Below are 26,695 nucleotides of genomic sequence, written 5' to 3' on the forward strand. Positions count from 1 at the left end.
ACTGGAAGTGCTAGCCATAGCAATCAGACAAGAAATAAAAGGCATCCAAATCAGAAAAGGAGAAGGAACATTGTCATTATTCACAGATGACATGATGTTGTACATAGAAAACCCTAAAGACTCCATCAAAAAACTGCTAGACTTAATAAATGAATTCAGCAATGTAGCAGGATACAAAATTAACACCCAGAAGTCTATGGCTTTTGTATACACCAATAATGAACTCACAGAAAGAGAAACTGAAAAAACAATCCCATTTACCATTGCAACAAAAAAATTAAGATATCTAGGAATAAATTTAACCAAGGAGGTAAAGGACCTGTACTCAGAAAATTACAGGACGCTGAAAAAAAGAGATAGAGGAAGACATAAACAAATGAAAGAATATACCATGTTCATGAATTGGTAGAATCAACATCACTAGAATGTCCATACTAACTAAAGCAATCTATAAATTCAATGCAATCCCCATTAAAATACCAATGGCATACTTCAAAGATCTAGAACAAACTCTCCAAAAATTCATCTGGAATAGAAAAAGACCCCAAATAGCTACAGCAATCCTGAGAAAGAAGAACAAAGTTGGAGGGATCACAATATCAGATATCAAGCTATAGTACAAAGTCACAGTTCTCAAAACTACCTGGTACTGGCATAAGAACAGATATATAGACCAGTGAAACAGAACAGAGAATCCAGAAATTAACACAGCCATTATGCTCAATTAATATTTGACAAAGGAGGCAAGAGCATACAATGGAGGCAAGACAGTCTCTTCAATAAACAGTGTTGGGAAAATTGGACAGATAAATGCAAAAAAAAATGAAACTAGACCACCAACTTACACCATATACATAAATAAATTCAAAATGGATAAAGGACTTAAATGTAAGATGGGAAACCATAAAAATCTTAGAAGAAGCCATAGGCAGCAAAATAGCAGACATTTGTCGTACCAATATTTTTACCAATACAGCTCCTAGGGCAATGGAAACTAAGAAGAAAATTAACAAATGGGACTACATCAAAATAAAAAAGATTCTGCACAGCAAAAGAAAGCATCAATAAAACAATAAGAAAGCCCACTGCATGGGAGAACATATTTGCCAATGTTATGTCCAATAAGAGTTTAATCTCCAAAATTTACAGGGAACTCATACAACTTAACAAAAGGTAGATAAACAATCCATCAAAAAATGGGCAAAGGACCTAAATACCGTATTTTCCGGCGTATAAGACGGCTGGGCGTATAGAAGATTTTCCTGGGTTAAAAAGTCGTCTTATACGCCGGAAAATACGGTAGACACTTTTCAAAAGAGGACATAAAGAAGGCCAGGAGACATATGAGAACATGCTCAAAGTCACTAATCATCTGAGAAATGCAAATCAAAACAACAATGAGGTACCATCTCACACCTGTCAGAATGGCTATCATTAACAAATCAACAACGGACAAGTGCTGGAGAAGATGCGGAGAAAAAGGAACCCTCTTGCACTTCTGGTGGAAATGCAGACTGGTGCAGCCACTGTGGAAAACAATATGGTGTCTCCTCAAAAAATTAAAAATGGAACTCCCATTTGACTCAGAAATCCCACTTCCAGGAATATATCCCAAGAAAATAGAAACACCAATCAGAGAAGATATATTCACCTCTATGTTCATAGCAGCACAATTTACAATAGCTAAGATTTGGAAACAGCCTAAGTGCCCATCAGCACATGAGTTGATTAGGAAACTGTGGTACATCTACATAATAGAATACTACACTACTGCAAAAAAGAAGGAATTCTTACCATTTGCAACAGCATGGGTGGAACTGGAGAGTATTATGTTAAGCAAAATAAGCCAGTCAGAGAAAGATAAATATCACATGATCTCACTCATTTGTGGAATATAAAGAACATCATAAACTGATGAACAAAATTAGATACAGAGACAAAGAAGATCGAACAGACTGTCAAAATTCAGTGGGAAGGCAGGCGAGGGTTGGGGGGAGGGGTAAGAGATCAACCAAAGGACTTGTATGCATGCATATAAGCATAATCAATGGGGGGGGGGCGGTGAGAGCATGTGCCAGGGGATGGGGAAGGCCGGGGGGAGGTCAATGGGGGGGAAAAGAAACATATGTACTACTATTTGTAATACTTTAAACAATAAATTAATTAATTAAAAATAAATAAATAAAAACTTTACAGGAAAATGTATATATTCTTTAACATACATAGAGCACCCTAATCTTGTCAACGAGAGGTAGAGAAGAAACTAAACAGATATCATACCCAAAGATATAGGTTAAATTCCTGGCATCCCATTGTCTAGGGAAGAACAATCCTGGGTAAATTGGTTCATTCCACCCATCCTCATGCAATTTTCATTGGTTAACTGAGCATATCAAGTTTTTTCCATGTCCTGTGATTCAGCAGAGCCAGAAACATCTCTGATCTTCACCTACTTTACCTTCACCTGTCGTTAGTCGCTAGTTTGTGTTTCTGCCACAGCACATCCAGCTGGACTTCTTCTGGCCACCTGACCTTGACCGGACTTCCTGACCACTGACCTTCTCATTCTCTGGTGGGATACTGACTCTAGACCCGCCGCCCCCCCATGCATGATTGGCCAAGGGTGAGGACTCATGACATGCCTTCCCAGGCTCACTTTGCAGGCTAAAGTAGACACATAGAAGACCACATAGAAGATATTTTTAAAAGTTTAGAATAGTTACCGAGAAGAACTAGGAGATTAGAGAACTATAAAGGCTAACCCATCAAAAAATTTTATAAAATTTATTAAAATTAAGATTTTCCCAACCATCACAGAAAATTTAGAACTTCACATAACTAGTATCACAACTAGAGGTCCTAAGTTCAGCTCTGTCACCAAGTGGACCCACTAGAAGATTCTTACTACAAATCTTCTTGACCTTTCCTATAGTGTTGGTTGGATCATAAGAATAACAAGCAATTACACAAAATGCAATGACCTGGTGCTTTATGGGAAAAGTCCAAAAGAACTCACAGCTCTAAACAACCTTGAAGAGAACCCAATATAACTTCCTAGTTTTCTACTTTTAGAAATATGCCTATAACTACTATGATTTGTAACTACTACCAGGAGTAGAACCTAGAGCTCAGTCCAAAAATAATTCCAGTAATTTTATGATGTCTAGTAAATACTTCTCAGTGGAAGCAATTTACACTCCTCAGACTGGTGAATCTATGCTGTTTTTAAAGCCATCAGGACAAAAATTTCACAATGACCTTCTGAATTATGTTATAGGGCTTGAGTGATATTACCACACAATTCTCTAAATCACTCTTATTCCAATTATACTTATTTTCTTCTATTGGTGCTGACAAAGAGCATGCACACTTGTTTTTAATTCCTCATCACTGGAATACTCACATTCATGATAAATTGGCTGATTTTCTTTATAGAGCTCAAAGCAATAACCATCTTTAAAGATATAAATTCCTGTTTCTAAACTGGAGTATGCTAAATAGAGCTGTCCTTAGGAGAAGCAGCATATCAGAAACCAACGCCTATAATTCAGAGTACCTCTCCTGATTAATTTGATTTGAATGTTATATTGCAAACACTGTTTGTTTTATAAAGATCTGGTCTCTTAATATGTGTGGTTTGTCTCTCTGAAATTCCAGTATCTCAATATAGGGGTGGGCAAAAGTAAATTAATAATAATAATAAAGAATACAATAATTAATAAATAATGATACAAGAATAAATTCTGTTTCACGAACTCAGAGCTGTAAACCAATTTTGCCTGCTCCTGTATGAGGTGCTATTTTAGCAAATGACAATTGTATTGAAGTACACCAGCATAAATTTTGCTTAGACCACAAAGCCTCTTTTAAGATAGACTATACTAGACCTGTCCTCTATTTTACTCTCCAACAGAAAATACATCCAGCAGGTTTTGTGTTATGTGATACAAGACAGACAAAAACATAATTCACTTTATATTGATTACAAAATATATACTCTCTCTCACAACTCTGATTGTTCAAACAATTTAGAGAAAATTTACTTTTCTATTTCATTTGTTGTTGAATGGAACATATCCTGAATTTGTCATTTCTTCTTTCTTTACTCTGAATCTCTCATGTTGAAAGTAATCAGTCAATCGGTTTACAATATAACTCCTGATAAATTGCAGTTACACATCACTTCACTGATAGAAATAATAAACCTAGAATGGAGAAATGGTAGACATTTTTTAAATGGACAGAAGAAAAGAAGGTTTCATTGGCAATTTCTTGGCAAATACATCATCAAAGACTGGGATATAGGGCCAAGAAGAAATGGTTCATTTCTTGAAGAAAAAAATATTTCATCACAGCCATTAACCACCAGGTAAGAGACATGTCAAAAAAGAAAATTTCAGTGACACATCACTTTTGCAGAACCATCCAGGAGCTAATACTGTGCACAAAACAAGCTTTGTGTTGACAGACAATAAGAACCTGCCAGTGTAATATGTTGCCAAGCTACTGATTGAGGGCACTGAGGCAAAGAATTGACAAACCCAGAAGCTATGTCCACATACAATTGAAGCCACAAGAGCAAAAATTCACAACATCTTAAGGAGTTATGGTTCCCTGCCATTTTTTGTACAGTTTGACCATTTTCCAAAATGAGTCATATCTCCTATAAAAGTAAAATATAAATAATCTTTTCAAAATAGGATTAAGGGAGCACAAAAATATAGTTTTATGAGGAGACACTGAGAAGAAACCCCTAAACACTAAGCAACTGCAGACACATTGGGAATTTCCAACTGCTGCCAAATTATGCCCAGCACAGAATGAAAGGAACATACTGACTGAGCACCCTTTGATGTGATAGCCCAAAGACAAAAGAGCAGTTATGAGATAAACAAGGTAAGAAAGAAGAAAGGGGGGCAAAGCAGGGAAGTAGGTTGGCAGCTGACAGAAGCAGCAGAAATTACTGGCAGAATGGCTAAGGCTGGGCTCTGCATATATCCTCCTCAGCTTTTCATTCTCAATTTGCCAATTTACTTTTTGAAACAAACCTTTTCTGGTCCTTTCTGACAAGATTAAATTTCCCTCATAACAATTTCAGGGTATTCTCCTAACACCCTGAAACTTACCCTTTGTATCACTTATAATTTGTATAGTTATTTGTTTAATATTTCTATTTTCCTGCCCCTCCATTATAAGCTCCATAATGGTAGAAGTTTTATCTGTCTTATTCACTGCAATATCCACAGTATCTAGGCTGTGCTATATACCCAATAAATACTAGAATAAATAAATTGAATATAATCGTTAATGTAACTATTTGGAGAGGCAGGATAGCATAATGATTAAAGGCAAACACTCTGAAGCCTGACTGCCTGGATTTGAATTCGGTTTCTGCCATTCACTACCTACATCAGGGGTGGGGAATGTCCAGCCATACGGCCATATAAAGCCCATGAAAACATTTGGTCTGGCCCTGCCAAGGCATTAGAGGTGAGTTAATTAAATGTTTGACCAAATATAGCAGGCTAATTTTTAAGTCGATAATTTTGTATGGCCTGCGAATGATGTTATAAATATCCAAATGGCCCTTGGCAGGAAAAGGTTCCCTACTCCTGATTTACAAAAACTCTGGCAAGTTTCTTAACCTAGCTGTGACTTTGTTTCCTCAGTGCAAAATGAGGTTAATAATGGGACTTTCTTCACAACCTTATGGGAATTAAAAACATATAGAAATTAAATATTTGTAAAGTGATTAGAACAATAAATAGCCATGTTAATCACTATATAAGTATTAGTTAAATGATTATATTTGAATGTTAATAAAACTTATATTTGCTTGTAAACAATAAGAATTAAATTTCTTAAAATATATTTTTATTTCTTTCAGAGAGGAAGGAAGAGGGAGAGAGAGATAGAAACATCAATGATGAGAGAAAACCATCCATCAGCTGCCTCCTGCATGCCCCCAACGGGGGATCAAGCCAGCAACCTAGGCATATGCCCCTGACCAGACTCAAACCTTGGACCCTTCAGTCTACAGGCCAATGCTCTATCCACTGAGCCAAAGCAGCTAGGGCAAGAGTTAAATTTTTAGGTATGTTAACTATGAATCCAAATTTGGCATTCCCAAGTACAATAGACTACTACTTTCAACAATGTGATATGTTCCAGTCAATATAATTCTAAAGACAAAAATTACTCCACTGACATATTGAATAACTTGTTAAAATTTATCTTAAAGTGCCCAAAGAATAACAAATAATACATAGAAAAATCCATAAAAACAGATGAGAGAATGACATCAGCAAAAATGGCAGAACAAAGTCCTCTGAAAATTCTCTTTGCCATAAAAGTGATAAGAAAATTAGGAAAAATTTTCCAAAAATATTTTTTGATAACTTTAAAAATTAATCAAATGTTTGCAAGAACCTAGTCAGCATTTCTTCAAGACCTATGTGGCATTTTGACTTGCCATCCCTTGCCCTCTGGCTCACATTTGTGTTAAAAATCAGCCTCCTGGCAGTCAGCAGAGGGAAGCTGGAGCTCTTTCAAAGCCACATCCCAGAGAATTGTCATTATTGACCTGGTAGTGCCTCTTTGGAAAACCCCACGTGAAATCTGTCTTCTGTATTTGACCTGACTTGAAGTTTACCCAGCAAAGAAAAAAAGAAATTCCCCCCAATCCTTTCTCTTAGGGGTGTTTGTCAACAGACATTACAGAAAATTTATGGCTGTCTGTGGTAGTGAACAACAGTTAGGGCAAATAACAGACTAACTAAAAAGCCTCAAAGAAAAATATGGGAAATGAGATGTCCATAGGGACTTTGAAAATCTCCAACATATTCCTGGGAAACTAGAAGACTGTGTACGTGTGTAGTGCTATACATATGTCCAGGGCTGAATGTGTGCTCAGGAAGCTCCCACTCCTGGCTGATCTGGATGCTCTGTGCAGGCAAGAAGTAAAGACTGAGGCAGAGTTGTAAACTGTCTAGCTGAGTGTTGAAGGCATGTCCCAATGTGAACACAGATCAACTAGATATTCTAGAGATTAAAAGCTACAATAAATGAAACATAAAATTCATTAGAGGAGCTCAACATCACATTTGAGCAGGAAGAAGAATAAATCATCAAATTTGAAGATAAGTCATCTAAAATTATCCAGTCTAAGTAACAGACAAAAAGAAAAAGAAAAGAAAAAAAATGAACCAGAGCCTCAGATACCTATGAGACACCATCAAACATACTAACATATGCATAAGAAATGTCCCAAAAGTAGAGGAGAGAAAGAGGCAGAAAAATATTTGAAAAAAAATAATTTCCCCAAACTTCCAAATTTAATAAAAAAGTTATATATTCAACAAATCCTAAATCAAATAAATGCAAAGAGATTCAAACCTAGACACATCATAGCCAACACTCAAAAGACAAAGACAGACTCTTGAAAGCACTGAGATAGAGAAGCAACTCATCATGTACAAGGGATCCTCAATAAGATTAACAGCCAATTTCTCATCAGAAACTTTGAAGGTCAAAAGGCAGTAGGATGACATCTTCAATGTGCTGAAAGAAAAAACAACTATCAAACAAGAATTCTTTGTACAGTAAACCTACCCTTCAAGAATGAAATAGAAATTAAACACATTGACAGATAAACAATAATTGAGAGAATTCAACACTAGCAGACATGACTTACAAGAAATACTAAAGTAAATCCTTCAGGATGAAATGAGAGACACTACAAAGCAACTCAAAACCACATAAAAAACAAAGAGTGCTGGTAAAGGAAACTATATAAATAACTATGAAAGACAATATAAATGTATTTTTGTTGGTGATGCATCACTTCTCCTATCTGATTTAAAAGACAACCTCATAAAGCAATGATTATAAATCTGTGTTAATGGATTCCCAAGGGGGTGAGAAATGCAGCTACACAGGATTAAAATTATTTTATAATACTAAAATTAAACTGGCATTAATTCATACTAGATTTTTATAAATTATGAATAAAAAATGACCAGGGATATAAGATGGTACACAAGAAAATATTTAACACAAAAGTAGGCCATAATGGAGGAAGAGAGAAATGAAACCAAGAAATGTAGAAAACTAAAAATTAAAACAATCTCTGCCTTTAATTGGAATTTTCAATCCATTTAATTTAATGTAATTACTGATATAGTAGGATTTATATCAAAAGAAAGCTGGAGTAACTGTACTAATATCAGACAACATAGATTTTAAGACAAAATTGTTACTAGAGACAAAGCAGAATATTTTATGATAAAAAAGTCAATCCATCCAGAAAATATATAAAGTTATAAAAATTATAATACATGAAAATATAAGAAATTATAAACATATATCAACTTCATCCAAATATCTAAAGCAAAAACTGATAAAAATGAAGAAGAAAAAGACAATTAAAAAATAATGGTTAAAGCTTTCCACCACCTGCAGATACAACCAGAAGTCTGCAACCTAGAAGACAGCCCTCACCCCAATCTTGGATTCCCAACTTCCAGAACTATTGTGAACTAAAGGCCCAAAAAATTATCAGTTTAAGGTGGATAATGATATAAATGAGTACCAATTATCTTTAAGAATAATCAGCTTAGGGGCTGGTACAGGGGATGAATTGTACATTGTTGAAGCAGAGGCAATGAGTTATGAAAGCAGTCCAATTAAAGTAACACTGGTAACTTTGAAAATGTCTGTCCTTGGTGGCTTCAAATAACACTACTGTGGTCTCATGGTTGAAATGTGGTTCAGGGCCTGTGCATATTAGTTGACAGCACTTAATAGCTATAGAAGAAGATGCAGAGTCAGAAGGTAAAGAGGAGGATGTGAAACTCCTATATATCTGGAAAGCATTCTGCACTGATAGTTGTAGCAAGTTTCACACACAAAAAAGTAAAACTTGCTGTTACTGAAGATGTTGATGAAGATGAAGATGATGATGATAACGATATGATGATTTTGATGATGAAAAAGCTGAAGAAAAAGCTAAATTAAAGAAATCTATATGAGATGCTCTAGCCAAAAAAATGCACAAAAATCAAATCAGAATAGAAAAGACTCAAAACCATCAACACCAAGATCAAAAGGTCAAGAATCATTAAAAAAAAAAAAGGATCTCTTACCATTTGCAACAGCATGGAGAGATCTGGAGAGTATTGTGCTAAGTAAAATAAGCCAGTCAGAGAAAGATAAGTATCAAATGATCTCACTCATATGTGGAATCTAGTTAACAAAATAAACTGATGAACAAAAAAGATCCAGAAACATAGAACCATGGAACAAACTGATGAATTTCAGAGGGAAGAGGGAAGGGGGGTGGGAGGGTTAGGGGGTTGTGGCATGGGAGGTGAGAGATTAACCAACCAGGGAATTTATATGCACATATGCATAGCCAGGGACACAGACAAAAGTGTGGTAAAGGCTTGGGAGGGGCAGGTGTGCAGGGTGGAGGGGGTCAATGGGAAAAAATAACAACAGAAAAACAAAGAAGACATCTGTAATACTTTCAACAAGAAAGATAAATTTTAAAAAAAGAAAGAAAAAACTCCTAAAACACCAAAAGAACCTCATTCTGTAGAAGACATTAAAGCAAAAATGCAAATATTTTAAAAATGGTTCTCTTTTCAAAGTGGAAGCCAAGTTCATCAATTATGCGAAGAATTGCTTCTGATGAATGACCAGAAGGCTAGTCATGATCTCTGGCAGTGGGGGAAGACTCTTTTAAAAAATACTTTAGCCATGACCAGGTGGCTCAGTTGGTTGGAGCAAAATCCCATAAACCAAAATGTTATGGGTTCAATTCCCAGTCAGGGCACCTACAGAAGGCAACCTATCTAGGTTTCTCTCTCACATCAATGTGTTCTCTCTCTCTCTTTCTCTTTCTCTCTCTCTCTCTCAAATTAATTTAAAAAACATACCCTCTGGGGAGGGTTTAAAAAATTAATTTAAACAGTTTGTCAAAATTTCCTATCTTATTTTATTTTATTTCTGTAACAGTTGATATCTAGCTGCCCTTTTTGCAAGGCAGAGTGAGGACTTTCCCTACCATGTCTGATAAAAGTTGCCCAGGTTCCATTGCCAAGAATGTGTTGTCCAAAATGCCTGTTTAGTTTTGTGGACAAAAGGGGCCACATGCTAACCTGGCAAGGTCAGGGGAGGCTAGCATGGCAGTCTTGCAAACTCAAAGACCTAAAATAACCACAAAAGATGGTCTGAAAATTAAATATTTAACTACAAACAGGTTATGGTGGGTAGTCATGTCCTAGGCCAGTATTTTCCCTGACAAAGATCAACTTAGATCTTTACTGAGCCCATTTGTCTTTTTGCCTCTAAGATAACAGATCTGTGAAATGACTGGGTAACTTGTAACTTCCCTTTTTTTCCGGACCCCTCAGGGCACAACGAATAGCACCAGGACATTCCCTCACTGTTATTTTTATTAAGTTAATTTTCAACTGTTAATTATGTTAAATTATCCTGAATTCATCTATGTAAAAGAAGCATATATCCATCATTTCACTTTTTACCCTATCCCAGAGGTTTCCCCACTTTGCTTTATCCCACCTCCTTAATCTATCACCAATGAATTTCATGTAATCCACCTAAGTCCCTTTCCTTTGATTGCAATGTATAAATACAGATGTAACCCTCCATTCTCCCGAGCATTATCTCAATTCGTTGAGGTTCTGCTTCCTGGCATATGTCAACAGTTTGGCTCAAATAAACTCACAAAAATTCTTTACAGGTTTCAATGGTTTTTACATGAACAGTTTTTAAAGATGGAACTCCACCCTCTGCTTGGTTTTAGGTCTGTATGGAATTTTATGATAGGACATAGTAGTGGTGGTCAGACAAATGGAAATGGTGGGAAGACAAAATTATACATGTGAAATAAACTCAATATTTTAATAAAGTTAAAATAATAATAATGATTGGAGACTTCAATGTCCCACTTTCAACATGTATAGAACAACTGGGCAAAAGGAACAGAAAAATTTGAACACGATAAACATACTAGACCTAACAGTTCACTATATACATCAAGAGCAGCATATACTTCCCAGGTATCAGCACAAACAAAACGTTAGGATATAAAGCAAATCTCAATAAATTTATTAAAAGGATTCAACTCATACAAAGAATATTCTCTGGTCACAATTAAGTGAAATAAGTAATACCTATAAGTTCATTTGTTATTTAATATACGTGCAGACACTGTGAGGTAGAGCACTAACAACTCAGGTTCACCATGGTAATCCCCATCTGGGGCCTCTGTTCATGGTCCTCTGTTCCTGGAATTCCCCCTTTATTCTTCTGCAAATTTAAAGTCTATCCATCTATATTAGTTTGGATATAGGTTAGCTACTCTAATGGGGAAACCCAAAATGGCAACAGCTTAACCAAGACATTAGTTTATTTCTCTTATGTATAAAATTCTCAGGTGCCATGACAATTCTGATGAGGTAGACACATGTTTAGGCTCCTTCTTTCCTATCTGCCATATTTAAACAACACAGCTCCCGGCTATTTTATCTGTGTCCCACCCAGTAAGACAGACAAAAAGGAATAAGGGATGGGCATCCTTCTTGCTGTATGGAACAATCTAAAAGCTACACACACACTTCTGCTTAAAACCCATTGTACAGAATTCGGTTTCATGGCTATACATAGAGACAAGAGGCCTGAGAAGTGCAGCCTTCAGCTAGGCAGCTAAATTCTATTCCTGTCTAGAGAGGTAAGAACAAATATTAGGGGAAACTAGCAGTCTCAGCCATACCATCCCTCAAGCCTCCACTCAAGTTCCATGTCCTCCAAGGAGTTCAAGACGATTCAAGCTTTCCTACTTTTCCAAAATTACTTTACCTACAATCGGTTAACAAGTCACCTTGAAAGTCACTTACTATCCCCCAGCCAGCATGGCTCAGTGGTGGAGCATTGACCTATGAACCAGGAGATCATGGTTCAATTCCCGGTCAGGGCACATGCCCTGGTTGTGGGCTTGAGCCTTGGTGTGGGGCATGCAGGAGGCAGCCAATCAATGGTTCTCTCTCATCACTGATGTTTCTCTCTCTCTCTCTCTCTCTCTCTCTCTCCCCCTCTCCTTTCCTCTCTGAAATCAATAAAAAATACATTAAAGAAAGCCAGTTATTCTGTTTTATATATGTCCCGTCTGTCTGTTCCTCCATTTATATTATAAGTTCTTTGAACAAAGAATCTATACCCTATGCTGCTTTTGACTCACTTCTCTGCTTCTATGGTGCCTGGCACTGTGTTTGAAATTTGCTGGGTAATTCTATATTACTAGTTGATGATTAAAATAAAGCAGGCAAAATACCTGAATAACCCAAAATTACATTAACATTTCAATAAATATGCTTTGAAAAATATTCAAAATGTGATTGTTGAAACCCAGGAGTAAATTGATAAGTTGTAGTTCCTCCTAAATACTGCTAAAATAATTTACAAGGCTTTGAATAAGGTTAGATAACCTATTACTTATAGAAGTGTAGCTACTTAAAAAAAAAACAAACTAAGGTTAAAATTATAACTGATTCATTTTATTCACAGCTGATTAATTATAAGAGTTGATCAAAATTAAGCAGTTGATGTGAAACTTCAAAAGAAATTATTGATTCTTCTCATGAGCAACAGCCAATTAAAACAGTATGGTGCAAGACTACTCTAGTTCTTAGTATTCTAATTTTGGATATTTTCTCTTCATTTTTTTAAACAAAGAACATTATAAAAAGACTTCAAATTAGCTCTTGGCTTTTCCTATTCAATATCAACCACTTACCGAGTGCCAATCATTTTACTGAACCTTCTTTTAAAAAGACTTTTGCCAGTGGCACTGCAAATGAAAGGAGATGATGAGATAATCACAGCAAAATCCTACTCCGGTGTGCTGCCTTTTCTTCCCTGATGAAAACCCCATGGGACATTGTTATGTGGGAAAAGCACACGATGATTCCAATACCAGAAACAGTTTCTTGTCACACAAACTAATATGAGAGCACAAATAAGATGTGGATTGTGAATAAAAGAAGTTTAGGGTATTAAGATTGTCATAGGTCTTGAATTTCAGATATCCTACTGGCAGTTTTACTTTTGGGGGGAAAATTGAAATATAGAGTTTATTTTATAAACTGCAGGATTCCAAGATGGCTCTCCTAAGACATGGTAACCATGTCTTTAAAATATCTCCTATATTAAGTGAGTATTCATTATTATTTTAGACAAGAGGCCTGGTGCATGAAATTCGTGCATGGGTAGGGTCCCTAGGCCTGGCTGGTGATCAGGGCCGATCAGACTCCCAGTTTCCCAGCCTCCCAGCCTCCTCCTTCCCTCCTTCCCTCAGCACCCTGCTGCCGCTGGTCACCTGCCATCTTCCATGCTACCCCCTGGTGTTAAGCGCACGTCATAGTGAGCGATCAAACTCCTGGTCTTTCAGTCGAACTCCTGAGGGGACAATTTGCATATTAGCCTTTTATTATATAGTATAAAAAGTAAATGCACAGGCTATCAGAATTAGCTCATACATTGAAGGCTCTTGAAGTCTCCATATAATTCATTTCATTTTCCATTCTCAGAAACTGAGTACTTTTACCATAGTTGACCAGAGTCCCAACTATCACTGCATGTTTTTCAATTATTATGAGAACAGTATTCTAGTATTAAAAGAAAATAATTCACCCATTAATCTGTCACCCAATGATAACTGTTTTAATATTTGAATTCTCTCCCAGCCTTTATCCATGTTTTTCCATAGCTGCAATTTTAGTAAAAACATAATTTTATGTTCTGTTATCTTCACTTAAAATTAAAATAGGATTTGTAACATTTTCATGTTGATATATAATCATCAGCATTATAATTTTCATGAATGCATATATTCCATTTAATTAACACAATATACTTAACCATCTATCTATTCCAGAGACATTTCAAAAATCTGTCACCTTTCTGAAGACTTGCAGTTTTAAAAATTCAGGCCCAGGTTGCAGGCTTAATCCCCATGGGAAAGGCAGGGGGAGGGGTGGCATCCAGGAGGCAACTGATCAATGATTCTCTCTCATCATTGATGTTTCTATGTCTCTGTCCCTCTCCCTTCCTCTCTCAGAAGTCAATAAAAAACATATTAAAAAAAAAAAAAAAGACTGGTAGGAGGGGCAGAGAGGTGGAAGGGCTGGTCCAACACCCCCACATGTGATCATTTATAATTAGGAGGGATATCTTGGCTCTGCAAGTTCCCCTGAGGAGCAAGGGATTCCAATTCCACCCCTCAGCCCACGGTTCCATTGCCAGGAAGAGAAGTCCCCATAATTTGTGGCTATATAAACCAACAGGGACTGTGGCTAAGTGGGATGAAGGCTGCTGGAGTCCCAAGCAGTTCCTCTTAAAGGGCCCACACGTGGACTTACTTGAAATCACTCCCTCTGAGCTCAAGCAGCTTGAAAGAAAACAGGGACATATGGAAGGAAATAAATTGTTAGGCATCAAGGTAAGAGCTGGGGGGCTGCTTTTTGCCAAACAAAAAATGCTAGCAGAGGCTATTGTTCCTTTGCTGAGCCCTCCCCACCCCCTTCAGAGCTGGCAAGCAGGAGCCATATCTGAGTCTCCATCAACCTGGCTCACCACTGTTTGCCCCACCCTGGTAATTCCTTAAGACCCCACACCACCCAAGTCATTTCCAGTGGCTTTTCCATACAACTGGCCTCTCTTGCTTCATGATTCGGACTTTCCTAAAATTTCCAACAAGCAGCATCTGGCCTCTGTGTAACCTGCACCTCTTGCTAAGTGGCCCCAGGTCCAGCACTAGTGGCAGCCACCTTGGTTCACAGCTTGGCGATCCTGGGCACCTTCAAGCCTAACACAATAACAGCCGGGTTTGGGTACGTATGTGCTCAATAAATGTTTGCTGGGTGTTAAAAGTTAAAGCTAATCAGTGGGAAAGATTAGGGGATGGGATCAGAGAATGGCCTGATGGTTCCATATAACTGGCCTGTTAGGAGCAGGGTGCTAGGCAGGGTAGTGTTATGGTTCCAGCTCCATGGAGCAGGAAATAGGGCTGAAGGAAGGAACAAGGCAGGAGTTCTGCCTCAGTGGGGAAAAGATGGACTGCTTAGACAACTGGGGTAGCAATTCATTTCTGACACCTAGCGAAAAGACAGAAACAGGCAAAGCTCCCCTTGCCACCAACTGAAGGCAGGTAGACACTACCAAGGCATAATGGGAACAGTGGGCAGATCCAAAAGGAGCTATGCAAACTCACTCCTCCTCACACTCACAAGGCTATATTCAGGATATGCTTAACAGGCATGAAGAGACTTGCAGACCTAATTTTATGTGTGTTTGGGAGTTAATCCAGAACCACTTAAAAAAAAAAAAAAAGAATGTTAGTGGCATTTATATTATTTAACTTCAAGGCTACTGACATTTCAGAAAAGCCATGATTGTCACCTTGAGCCTTACATAAAATCTAGGGAAAACAAAGGAACACAACTTCAGTAAACAAGGATTTCAAAGAAGAAAGCTTTTAAATAAAATAATAGCTTATGGATGTGTGTTTTACTCTTTTTAAACACTGAATTTTTACTGTGGATACATAATCCATTCTTAACAACATCATGTAAATAATGAGAAAGTATAATATGACACTTTTACTTTGGAAACATAATTCTATTGATTAGAAATGTCAATAGAAATGGAGGGGATGGGGGGTGCATACACGGAAATTCTCTGAAAGTGAGAATGAAAATGCACTGCCTGCTGTATGACGCAAATTCCCCAAATAATTATTGGTAGGGCCCATTGCCATCTTGTTGTATAAACATAAATGAGCCCAAGATAACACCCAAAGCTCAAAGAGTAATGACAAAGGTGGAAGAGATGGTCTAGTCAGGCATGAAATTGATTTTATAATAACAAATATCTGTTGCCTTCTATGTGCTAAGTAAATAATTCAGAAGCAGGGGGTAAAGATAATAAAAACAAAATCATTAACTGCTTCTACTAAATCAAACACAGAAAGAAACCCATTGTCATGTTGACCCTGAAACCTGTTTAATGGCTAATTAAAGCAATTATTTTCATCATGACACAGCCCTTAATCATAGGTACCTTCAAAGTTATAGAAGAGTTTGGCTGGTAACCTTGTTGGGAGCAGGTTTTCCACTATCTCCCCAAAATTTACATGGAAAATATGAGACAGGAGAGGAGGACAATAGGACATGAACTCAATGCTGAGGTCTGCAACCAAATCATAGACCACACAATCAAACCTTTGAAGACAGGTTTAAGATGACATAATCTAACTCTTCAGTTTGAGGTGGGGGGTTTTTTATTTTTATTTTAAAAAGGGTTAAGTTAGCTAACTGCAGATAGTGGAAGTTTATGGCCAGCTTTAAAAAGTCACTTTGAATGTCATTACGTCATTTATGTTCCCACAGCTCAGTTTAGTTAATTAGAGTATACTAGTAATTCTATGGAGAGCAGAATTTCTGGTTCAATGCCCATGTGTGTCAGTTAGCTTTAGTAGGCCCCTTGGCCCCACAACTCACCATTTTTCTACTGAGATATTTTCAAAAATGAGACTTTTATCCAAAAATAATCACACACAAAAAAATGAATATAGGGAAAAATATGATAAATTTTCCCAAATTCCAGCAATAACACAAGAAAAAGTTCTAAGCAAGTACATTAATGGTGTTTGTCTATATCCAAGAACACATATGAAGTAAACATACAAAGTTTTGTGTGTGTGTGTGTGTATGTGTGTGTGTCTTCCTAGCACCCCATTCTCCTACTCTTCTCTGTATCCCAATGTAGTTCCCAGGAACGCTGCCTTAAATGACTCAACCTCCTGGTGTCAGCTGGTTGATCGAGAGGTTGGCACCTTTCAAAAATGGAGCCAAACAGAAATCCTTGCCTGGGACTTTTGAAATTGAATTCAGAGAATATCTGTAAGTCTGTCTTACAGATATTGATGGAAGCAGTCAGACTCAGCATTTAGAAAGTTGCTGATGGCCCTGGTTTGCCCCTCCGTGGAGGAAACTTGGCTTTAGTGAGAGGCAAGGCCTGTACACTGGGACAGAAGGCCTGGCGGCATTTGATCAGATTCCCCAGCTCAGCTCCAGCTTTTACCTGTTGTTCTATATTTTAATATTTTTAAAATTCCAAGTGCTACAATATTCCTTTGTGTTTACCTGAACACTTCTGAGTTGAGTGTTTTGTCTGTCTGTCACCTGCAATCCAAATAATATGCTAGTATACACACCCATTGAAAATCAATAAATCATTAAAGAGAACGTCATTTTCAGTTCTGGCACTGAATGCAGGTATCTGTCTGAATAGGTTGTGCTACAGTAACAAACACCAGTCTCAGTAGTTTAAATAAAAATGGTTTCGTTCTCTAACTGACCATACTTCTTGTTTGGTCAGGGCAGTTCTGATTTATGCTTACTCTCTCAACTAAATTATTAATAGAGACTCCTCTAAACCCCAAAAGTGACCTGGCTTGAACAAAAAATTATATGGTCACACTATTTATTTCTTACTTAGGCTACCTATACACCACATGAGGCCAAGACTGATAGAATGATCACTATCTGGAACATTGCCCATCAACATAGTACAGGAAAAAGAGAGTTCTGGTGCCTTCAACTAGCAATTAAGTGCTCCAGACTGGAAGCATCACCTAGAAGCACCATGTCCCCTCTCAAATTCCTGAGCAGAGCTTGGCACAGCCCTACCTTATCACAAGGGGACCATCCTACAGAAAACCAAGAACTCAAATTTTTGGTGAATAATACTAATGACTTCCAAACTCCAATTCTCTCTTATTGTATATTAGTTTTCCTGTTTGCAAATCTACAATTTTTACTAATTTTTCTAATGAAATATTAGGTGGGTCCTTAGGTTAGATTAGGTCATGATTACTTTTCTTAATTTGTCTTTTTGACATCCTGCATTATTTCACTTGACATTCATTGGCTACCTGATTACTCAACATAGTGCTAACCCTTGAAGGATACACAATGAATAAAAAACAACCCCTGCCCCCCAAAATTTAAGCCACTTTTTAGTATTCTTTAGACTATCTTTTACTTTAGTCTATCAGTAATTTACAAAAATGATTTCTTTAAGAACTTCCAGAGCTAATATCCCTAAGGTATGGTTCACTCACCTGGTAAGACCTTTTAACGAAAATCTCCCTGCAAATGTAATATAGCATATTCTCCTAATTTAATTTTAACTGTCTAGCTTATATTCTTTTGCAGTGAAAACTCTGTTCTTAATTAAATAAGCATAATACAGAAAATCCTAATATAAAACACTTGCAATATACCTTACATAGAATTTACTTTTCCATTTTAGCTACTAGAACTCCCTCCGCAATCCAGAATTTTAATCTATTATGAGTGAAGCACTTGGATCTTAACTTTCCCCGATATGACTAAAGCTGAAATTGCATCATGATGTTCCTATTCCTGTTGATCCAAATCTCAACAGGAAATGGGGAGGAGGAATTCATGTACTTGTTGCCAGAGATGCAAAAACAGACAATGTGGATCTAGCACCAGAACTGGAACTTGCAGTGCATTTTCTTGCAGAATATTCTATAAAGTGCTGAGGTGTTACATTATTAGTGCTGTATATCAGCAACATTATGAGTGAAAAGAGCTTTTATGGACCAGTCTAGAGATCTCACTACCATTTATAGGCAGAAATATGTTTAAATTCCAAGCAATTAAGTAATACATTAGCTTTCAGAATACTATTTCAAAAGTTGGTTTATTTGAATACTATAAGTACTAGGTGAGGATAATTGAGTTAAATGTCCAACTAAATCCTTTGTTTTCAATTCAGTTACCCTTTATCATGGCTGCGTTATATACTTTCAACACCCTGGCGAACCATCATTCAACCGACATGCACTAAGCACCACTTATGTACAAGAGAATATTCTAGGTGCTAGTGATATGTTAGTGAGCAATAAAGATAGCTCAGTATCATCTCTGATCCCTTATGCAGAGGACCCTGAAACCATATTCTTCAGAATGCCCTTCCCAGCATGATGCCAGGTTAGAGTCATCCAATGAGAAGTGCCCACATGGGATTTGGACATCTCTGTTGGCAGTTGCAGGCCAATTCCTGGACAAAAGGCTGGTTCTTCTGAATCCCTAAGATCAGCAATGGCAGTTCCCACTGGGACTGGGAGATTTGCTGTGACAGCTTCTGCGCAGGTTCCTACAAGGCAGCTGCACCCAACGGCATGCTTCCCTGACCTTCCATCACGGTGAAAGCCTCTAATTCCTTCTATGAAAGTCTCCCTATTTGGAATTCCTAAATGGCTTCTGTTGTCCCAACCAAAATTGACTGAGAGATCAAAACCAACACAGTCCCTGCCTTAACATACTTACATTCTCATGGAGAAGACATTAAATAACGGTTTACACATAATTATGTGACTGTCAGTGGTGTGCAGAAGCCAGCTCCTGACAGTTGTCAGAGCTCTTTGCTAAATTTTCAGAATTTTCCAGCCAGTCATTAGCTATAGTCAATATTTAAAATTAAATTATATACTTTTAATTAATTATATGAAATACTAAAATAACACTTTATGTTCATTATTTCCTATTAATTTTCTATTTTCTATGCTTCTGAAATTATTTAAGTATATATTTACATTTTTATGGTGGCAATTTAATATAGTGGTTTGCTACTCTGCTTCTCTGCTCAACTTTATATTCAATGACAGCACCTTGGTAGCTTGTTATCACTGTGCTGGAAGTATGTATACCACTGAAATCAGCAAGCACTACAAATCAGGGCATCCCCCAGCCAATAGAGCAAGTAGTAAAATATTTACCAAAACATTACTAATAATTGAGATAATTACCAGAAGTATAAGTAAATATTAGCATAGAACAGGGAGACTCCACCATAGCCATGGATTTCAAGGAAACACCCCAAAGAAGTGACACCTGAGTTGAGCTCTGGCAGTTGGTTAGGTATAGGAGTGGGAAAGAGCACTCCAGGGAAAGAAGCATATGAACTCTATGAGAGAATAAGCTCTTGGTCCTGGCAACGAACTGAAAATCCAAAGGGATAGAATACAAAGAGAGAGGGTATGTCAGTTAGCCCATTCTGTTCAAATTTCCTTTTCTGACAGTCACCTTACAGTACTGTTATTTGCACATTTCTCTTTTCTGTCACTCAACAGACAATTCTGTTGAAGACAGAGGCCATGTTGTCCTTATCTTCCCATTGCCAGGCGCCTACCCCAGGTGCTTACAAGGCCTGAGCACATTTGTAAATGAGTGAATCCTTACAACACTAAGCCCAGTAAACATTAATAGTCAAATCTCCAGAAAGAGGGTAAAATTCATAATTCAACTTTTTAATTAAAGTAAATAAAAATAATATGTTTCAAGTCAAAAGAGACTAATGTGTATCAGGACTAACTATGTTAGAAGAATCAAAACTGAAGTTATAATTTGAACATATTCAACATTAAAAGATAGTTGTATTAGTCTTCTAGAGGTGCCAGAACAAAATACCTTAGATGGGGTGGTGGCGGGTATTAAGCCACAGAAATTGATTTCTCATAGTTCTGGAGGCTGGAAAGTCTAAGAACAAAGTTGAAGGTACCAGCAAGGTAGGTTGCATTTTGAGGCCTCTTTTCTTGGCTCGTAGGCAACTGCCTTTTTGCTGTATGTTCACATGACCTCTTCTGTATGTGCATATGAAGAACAGAGAGATCTCTGGCATCTATTCCTCTTTTATAAGGATGCCAGACTTGTCTGTTAGATCAGGATCTCATCCTCATGGCCTTATTTAATCTTAACCAATTCCGTAAGGGTCCTGTTTCCAACATAATCACATGGAAGGTTAGGGCTTCAACATGGAAGTATTGGGCTGGGTGGGGGAGACACAATTCAGCAATGTTGTTTAATATAAAAACATAAAACAGTTATTTGGCTCAAGATACAAAGAAATCATTCCCAAAATTACATCAATAATCATGACAGTCATTGCTGGATATAGATATAAGACATTCTCTATTATACAAAACTGAAATATGCGAACTTGAAATGATATAATTTAGCTATATCATTTATATTGCATGTACTACATCTTGTATACTATATGTAACTTAACATAAAAATTTAAAGTAATGCAACCCTACACACACAGACACATACACGTGTGCGTGCGTGCGTGCACACACACTTTAAAACCATCCATGAATCACATTCCTTCAAAGCTGGCAGTTGAGCTTCTTTGCTACTCTGTAAGGCAGCGGCACTTCTGCTGGTCTGCAGAAATATCAGAAATAAAAGTATGCCTTGAACCACACTCAGCTTTAGAGCCTGGGAACATTCCTGAATGATTTTGTGACTATCGTACTGCTATTTTAATGCTTAGTACTATTATAATTTACAATTGTTTTTACCTACCATAACAATATCCCAAAATGCATTGAATGGTGATGCTGTTAACTGTGCCCCCAAATCAAAATCCATGGAGTGAAATTAGCTGTGATAAAAAGCTTTGAAAAGGGTCAAGGTTTTATAGTATATTTATTCATGTGTTATTTTTATGTAATTTGATATACATAAAAAGTATATTTAAAGCAAAATTATACTACAATTGGAGTAGATTTATGAAGTCTGGGAACACATTTCCCTGCGTTCAATTTATTACAATAGGAAAATTAGTGTTGAATTATGTGAGTTTTGAAAAATGCAAAGTCTTTATGAACCTATTTCTCACATAAAATGTGACTGCCTCATGCATACAACTGAGAAACATGGACATCTTGTTATGCCAAAAACAGGGTGGGGGAGTACATCCCTGTGATTACTTATTTAAATAATCTATAAGAGAAAAACTGTGTCCATTTCCTTGATAGAATTGACTAAATTAACATAGGGAATGCTAGACTCAAAGGAAAGTTGTCTTTCGCTCTAGCTGAGCTCTCTTTCTAAAGTCATTTGACATGTGAGACACACCCCCATCCAGAATCATTAATGTACAATTTTGCTGGGAAGCATGAGGATAAGCAAGATGATCAGATGTCCTTTGCAGTCTGATAAATGTAGGTAATTGTTGGCAGTTCAGAATTTAGCTGTATTAGATTTTATCTTTTCCTTGAGCCTAGACCCTCTGCTCTAATCAGCTACCTCAGCCACTCAAGAGAATTATCTGATAAACCTTGTTGGTATCTGGCTCCAGACACACAATCCCTTCTCCCAGCAAGACTTATCAGAATGCAACCAAGGGCAATCAGACTATATCCTGGGGTCAAGGGTGGGAGCCCAACTATACCTGCTTATCTATCTCAAAGCCAGATTTTTTTTTTCCCCCAACTTAACTCATCCCTTATAAGCCCGTTCCTTTGGGCTCATTCACGGCCTACATACCAAGAATCCCATTTCATATCCATTCCTTCCTATCAAAAAGGTTCTCACATGTTAATTGCAAAAGTAAGCAATCCCCCCCTCAGGGACAATGTGCTTCATTCCACACACACTCACACACAATTATTGAATTTTCAGGCTAACAAAATTTCTCACCCTAACAGGAACCACCTTGTAAATGTTATAACATCACACTTACAAAAATCAGTCTCAGTATAAATTTTATAAAACAGTTTATATTAGCATGAAGAAAATTAAAAGATGTAATCTAATAGCTGAGTTCATTACCATACTGAAGGCAACCACATAGTAGTACACAGTATGGTGCCTTAACAAAGCCTGGTAGATTTTTTAATAACATAAAAGGTATTCATGTGGTCAGAAGAACAGATTTTCTCCTTTTCCACTGAGAAAAGGCAGAAAGGAAAAGACTTAAGTGATATCAGAGGAGGTTTAGTTAGATTTAAAGATTTAGAAATTGTTATTTAGGATTAGGTGAAGAAATCTAAAATAGTCTTTACTGTTGATGTGTAAGAAGAAACAGTCCTCTCTATTGGGAATGCTTAGAAAATGTAACTCAGGGTAGCCAGAATGATAATTCCTTTGAGGCAGTTACCATATTTATCTTGTTCACTTTTGATTTATCTGAACGTGCAACATATGTGGCATACAGGCTTTTATAGAATACATATTCAATAAGTATTAGTTGGTTGAATGAATGCCTAATCAAAATCTAAAGACAAATATATTATGTATAGTGTATTCATTTTAACCAATTCTTACTTATCACTATTGAAAGTGAGAGAGAGAAAAAGAGAAAGTGAGAGAGATCTTCGAAATATTAAGTGATGTGACCACAATTAAACAGGAGATAGTAACAGATGGAAAACTTGTTTTCCCAGCCGTAAGTGCTATCTGTTGACGTAAAAATATTCAAACCTGTAAAGAATTTTTGTGAGTTTATTTGAGCCAAACTGTTGACAACAGCCGGGAAACAGAATCTCAATGGATTGGGATAATACTCTGGAGAATGGCAGTTTTTCACTTTGTTTTATATATTACAATTAAAAGAGGAGAAGTAAGTGGGTTACATGAAATCCATTGGTGATATATTAGGAGGGCTGTAGAAAGCAGTGGGCCGGGGGGGGGGGGGGGGGTGAGAAGGAGGGGAGGACCTTTGGGATTGGATAAAAAGTAAAATGATAGATACATACTTTTTTTTCACTTAGGTGGGTGCAGAATAGTTAACAGTCAAAAATTAACATGATAACAATAACAAATAAGGAATTTATGGTCTCTGTCCTGGTGCCCAGGCACATTTGGTTGAGGTGGAGAGGGGAGTTACAAGTTACTGATATTTCATAGGTATGTTATATTAGAGGCAAAAAGACAATAGGCTCAGTTAAGGTAAAAATTAACCTTGTCAGGAAAAGTAATGGCCTAGAGCCGTGGTCGGCAAACTGCGGCTCGCAAGCCACATGCGGCTCTTTGGCCCCTTGAGTGTGGCTCTTCCACAAAATACCACGTGTGGGCGCCCACGTACAGTGTGATTGAAACTTTGTGGCCCATACACAGAAGTCGGTTTTCGGCTCTCAAAAGAAATTTCAATCATTGTACTGTTGATATTTGGCTCTGTTGACTAATGAGTTTGCCGACCACTGGCCTAGGGCATAACTACCCCCCATAACTGCTTTTAGTTAAAATTTTAATTTCAGACCATCCTTTGTGGTTACTTTGGGTCTTTAAGTTTGCAAGACCACCATGCAGGCCTCCCCTGAGCTTGTCAGGTTAGCATGTGACCCCTTTCATCCACATATCAATTAAAGAACCATGGAACTCTGCCCAAGGAAGAAGCATTAACTTATATTTTCCCCAGAAGATGATGAATCAACACATAAGCCCTCTGAGACCCAATAATTGACAGTAATTTCAGACTAACCAAACTACAATACCTTGTGTCCACTACTGGCCAACAATTACAGTGGTGATCTTACATACATGGTTATTACTTAAACATCTGGATTTCTCTGTGGGGTAAGGATTGTTATCTCCATTTCAGAGATAAAGAAAAGGCCGCAGATCAGTTAAGCAAACTGCCTAACTTTCCTCAGTTAGCACAGATTTGAAAGCCAGATATTTTCATTCTACTGCAATTCTCCTTCTACTATATCTTGAGAAACCATGGAATTCATTGAACAATTAAGCGACGTAAACATCCATTTCATCCTCCAAACAAGGACACTTTTTGAGGGATGAAAAACTATGAGAACAAGCAAAAACTGGCTGTTCTGGGCAAAGCCAAAGGAAGATCACCCTGGTCCTGTCCCTTTTTCCCTCCCTCCATCAGAACAAGTCTGCGACTTCACCATAATTCTAAATCACACCATCATAAAGCTTTACTGCTTTCTGGATCAGCCCATGAGTAGTTCTATCTGTAGTTCTTAATATTCCTAAGTAGGAATTTTCACTTTGCTACTATAAAAATAGCTGGAGTGTTTCGGGGATTCTAAGTGAATCAGAGTCAATAGTGCTGTAGAATATTAATTAAATTAGGACTGCTTAAAGCAAGTCAATTTCTAGTCAAAATTTTCAAGGAACACTAAACCCTTTTTCTGCTTAAGGTGATCTCAACAGTACTTCGCAGGGGGACTGAGAGAGGGGTGGAAGCAGGTTAGATGCTGAGACCCCAATCTCCTGCACAGTACCACAATGCCATTCTATATTTATTTAATGGCTTTAGACTGGGAATTTGAAAAGAGAAGTTATTAGCTAGGTAACGTCTCAGTAACTGGTAGAAAATGTCAATTCCTACTTATTATTGCTTAATTAGAACTTTTTAAAAGGTATTTTCAAATTTCAGCATTTTGAAATGTCAACTTGTAACACTTGCAAATAATTTTTTAAAGGCTATGAAACTAAGCCTTATATCTTCGCCTTTTAGAAATAACACATGGGGACCCTAGCTTGCTTTGGAGAACATCTAACCCTCTCATCTTGCAGAGTTCACTCTCCTGTACTGTAAAATAAAGCTGGAAAAGAGGTTTGAATTGGACTTAACACAGGTTTGAGCTGAGTCGAACAGTCAACTTTCTGTTTTCAGTCATCTATGATCAGCCTCACACTTAATTGACAGGGCATCTTTTTTTTTTTCTTATGATTTTTGAAATTTTCTTTTTTAGAGAGAGAGGAAGGAAGAAGGAGAGAGAGAAACATCAATGTGAGAGCAGAACATGGACCAGCTGCCTTCTGCATACCCCCTACTGGAGATCGAGCTCGCAACCCAAGTATGTGCCCTGACCGGGAATCAAACCAGCAACCTTTGGATACACCGGACCAACCCCACCAACTGAGCCACACCGGCCAGGGCTAGACAGGGCATCTTTGAAGAGAGGCCAGATTGTTTATTATTGTTCTACTAGGAGCCCGTTGCACGAAGTTTCGTGCAATAGACTTTTCCTTCACCTGGCTGCAGGCACCAATTTTCCGCCAGCAGCAGTTTTCCTCTGGCCACCTGCCAATCAGAGCGCCTCCCACCAGCACGATCAGCCACCCAGAGAGGAACTCCGATCGGGAGGCGCTCCGATCGGGGCGGTGGCCAGAGGAAAACTGCTGCTGGCGGAAAACTGGTGCCAGCAGCCACGCAATCGGCCACCCCGAGTTCCGCCACCAGCGTCTTCCACAGCGCCGGCCGTTTAAGCCGGTGGGAGGAGCGGGGGTCGGGGACTTGCGAGTCCCTGCCCCCCCCCCCCGCTCCTACCATCAGCCAATCGGCCACCCTGAGTCCCGCCCCCCCCCGCCTCCAGCCGGCCCAATCGTGGGCGTAGCAGAGTGATGGTAATTTGCATATTACCATTTTATTAGGTATGACTAGAAGCCCGGTGCACGAAATTCGTGCACGGCGGGGGGTTGTCCCTCAGCCCAGCCTGTACCCTCTCCAATCTGGGACTCCTGGAGGGATGTCCGACTGCCCGTTTAGGCCCGATCCTGGTGGGATCGGGCCTAAACGGGCAGTCGGACATCCCTCTCACAATCCAGGACTGCTGGCTCCCAACTGCTTGCCTGCCTGCCTTCCTGATTGCCCCTAACCGCTTCTGCCTGCCAGCCTGAACACCCCCTAACCACTCCGCTGCCAGCCTGGTTGATGCTTAACTGCTCCCCTGCCAGCCTGTTTGCCCCCAACTTCCCTCCTCTGCCAGCCTGGTCACCCCTAACTGCCCTCTCCTGCAGGGTTGATCACCTCCAACTGCCCT

The 26,695-nt window shown here is 38.1% G+C and overlaps 1 protein-coding gene and 1 pseudogene across 2 annotated transcripts in view; one reads left to right on the forward strand and one right to left on the reverse strand.

The window, feature by feature from the left end:
* HS6ST3 (heparan sulfate 6-O-sulfotransferase 3) overlaps positions 1 to 26,695 on the reverse strand; it is a gene marked incomplete at its 3' end in the record, with an annotated part of 698,384 nt that overhangs the window by 499,346 nt on the left and 172,343 nt on the right. The gene's annotated exons all lie outside the window — the stretch shown is intronic.
* Positions 8,663 to 18,652, forward strand: LOC307104430 (nucleophosmin-like; annotated as a pseudogene). Its single transcript has 4 exons — positions 8,663 to 9,121; positions 9,556 to 9,775; positions 14,367 to 14,521; positions 18,482 to 18,652. The product of its transcript is annotated as a nucleophosmin-like (transcript).

Source organism: Cnephaeus nilssonii, assembly GCF_951640355.1.
Source record: "Cnephaeus nilssonii genome assembly, chromosome: 8".
Lineage (NCBI taxonomy): Eukaryota > Metazoa > Chordata > Mammalia > Chiroptera > Vespertilionidae > Cnephaeus > Cnephaeus nilssonii.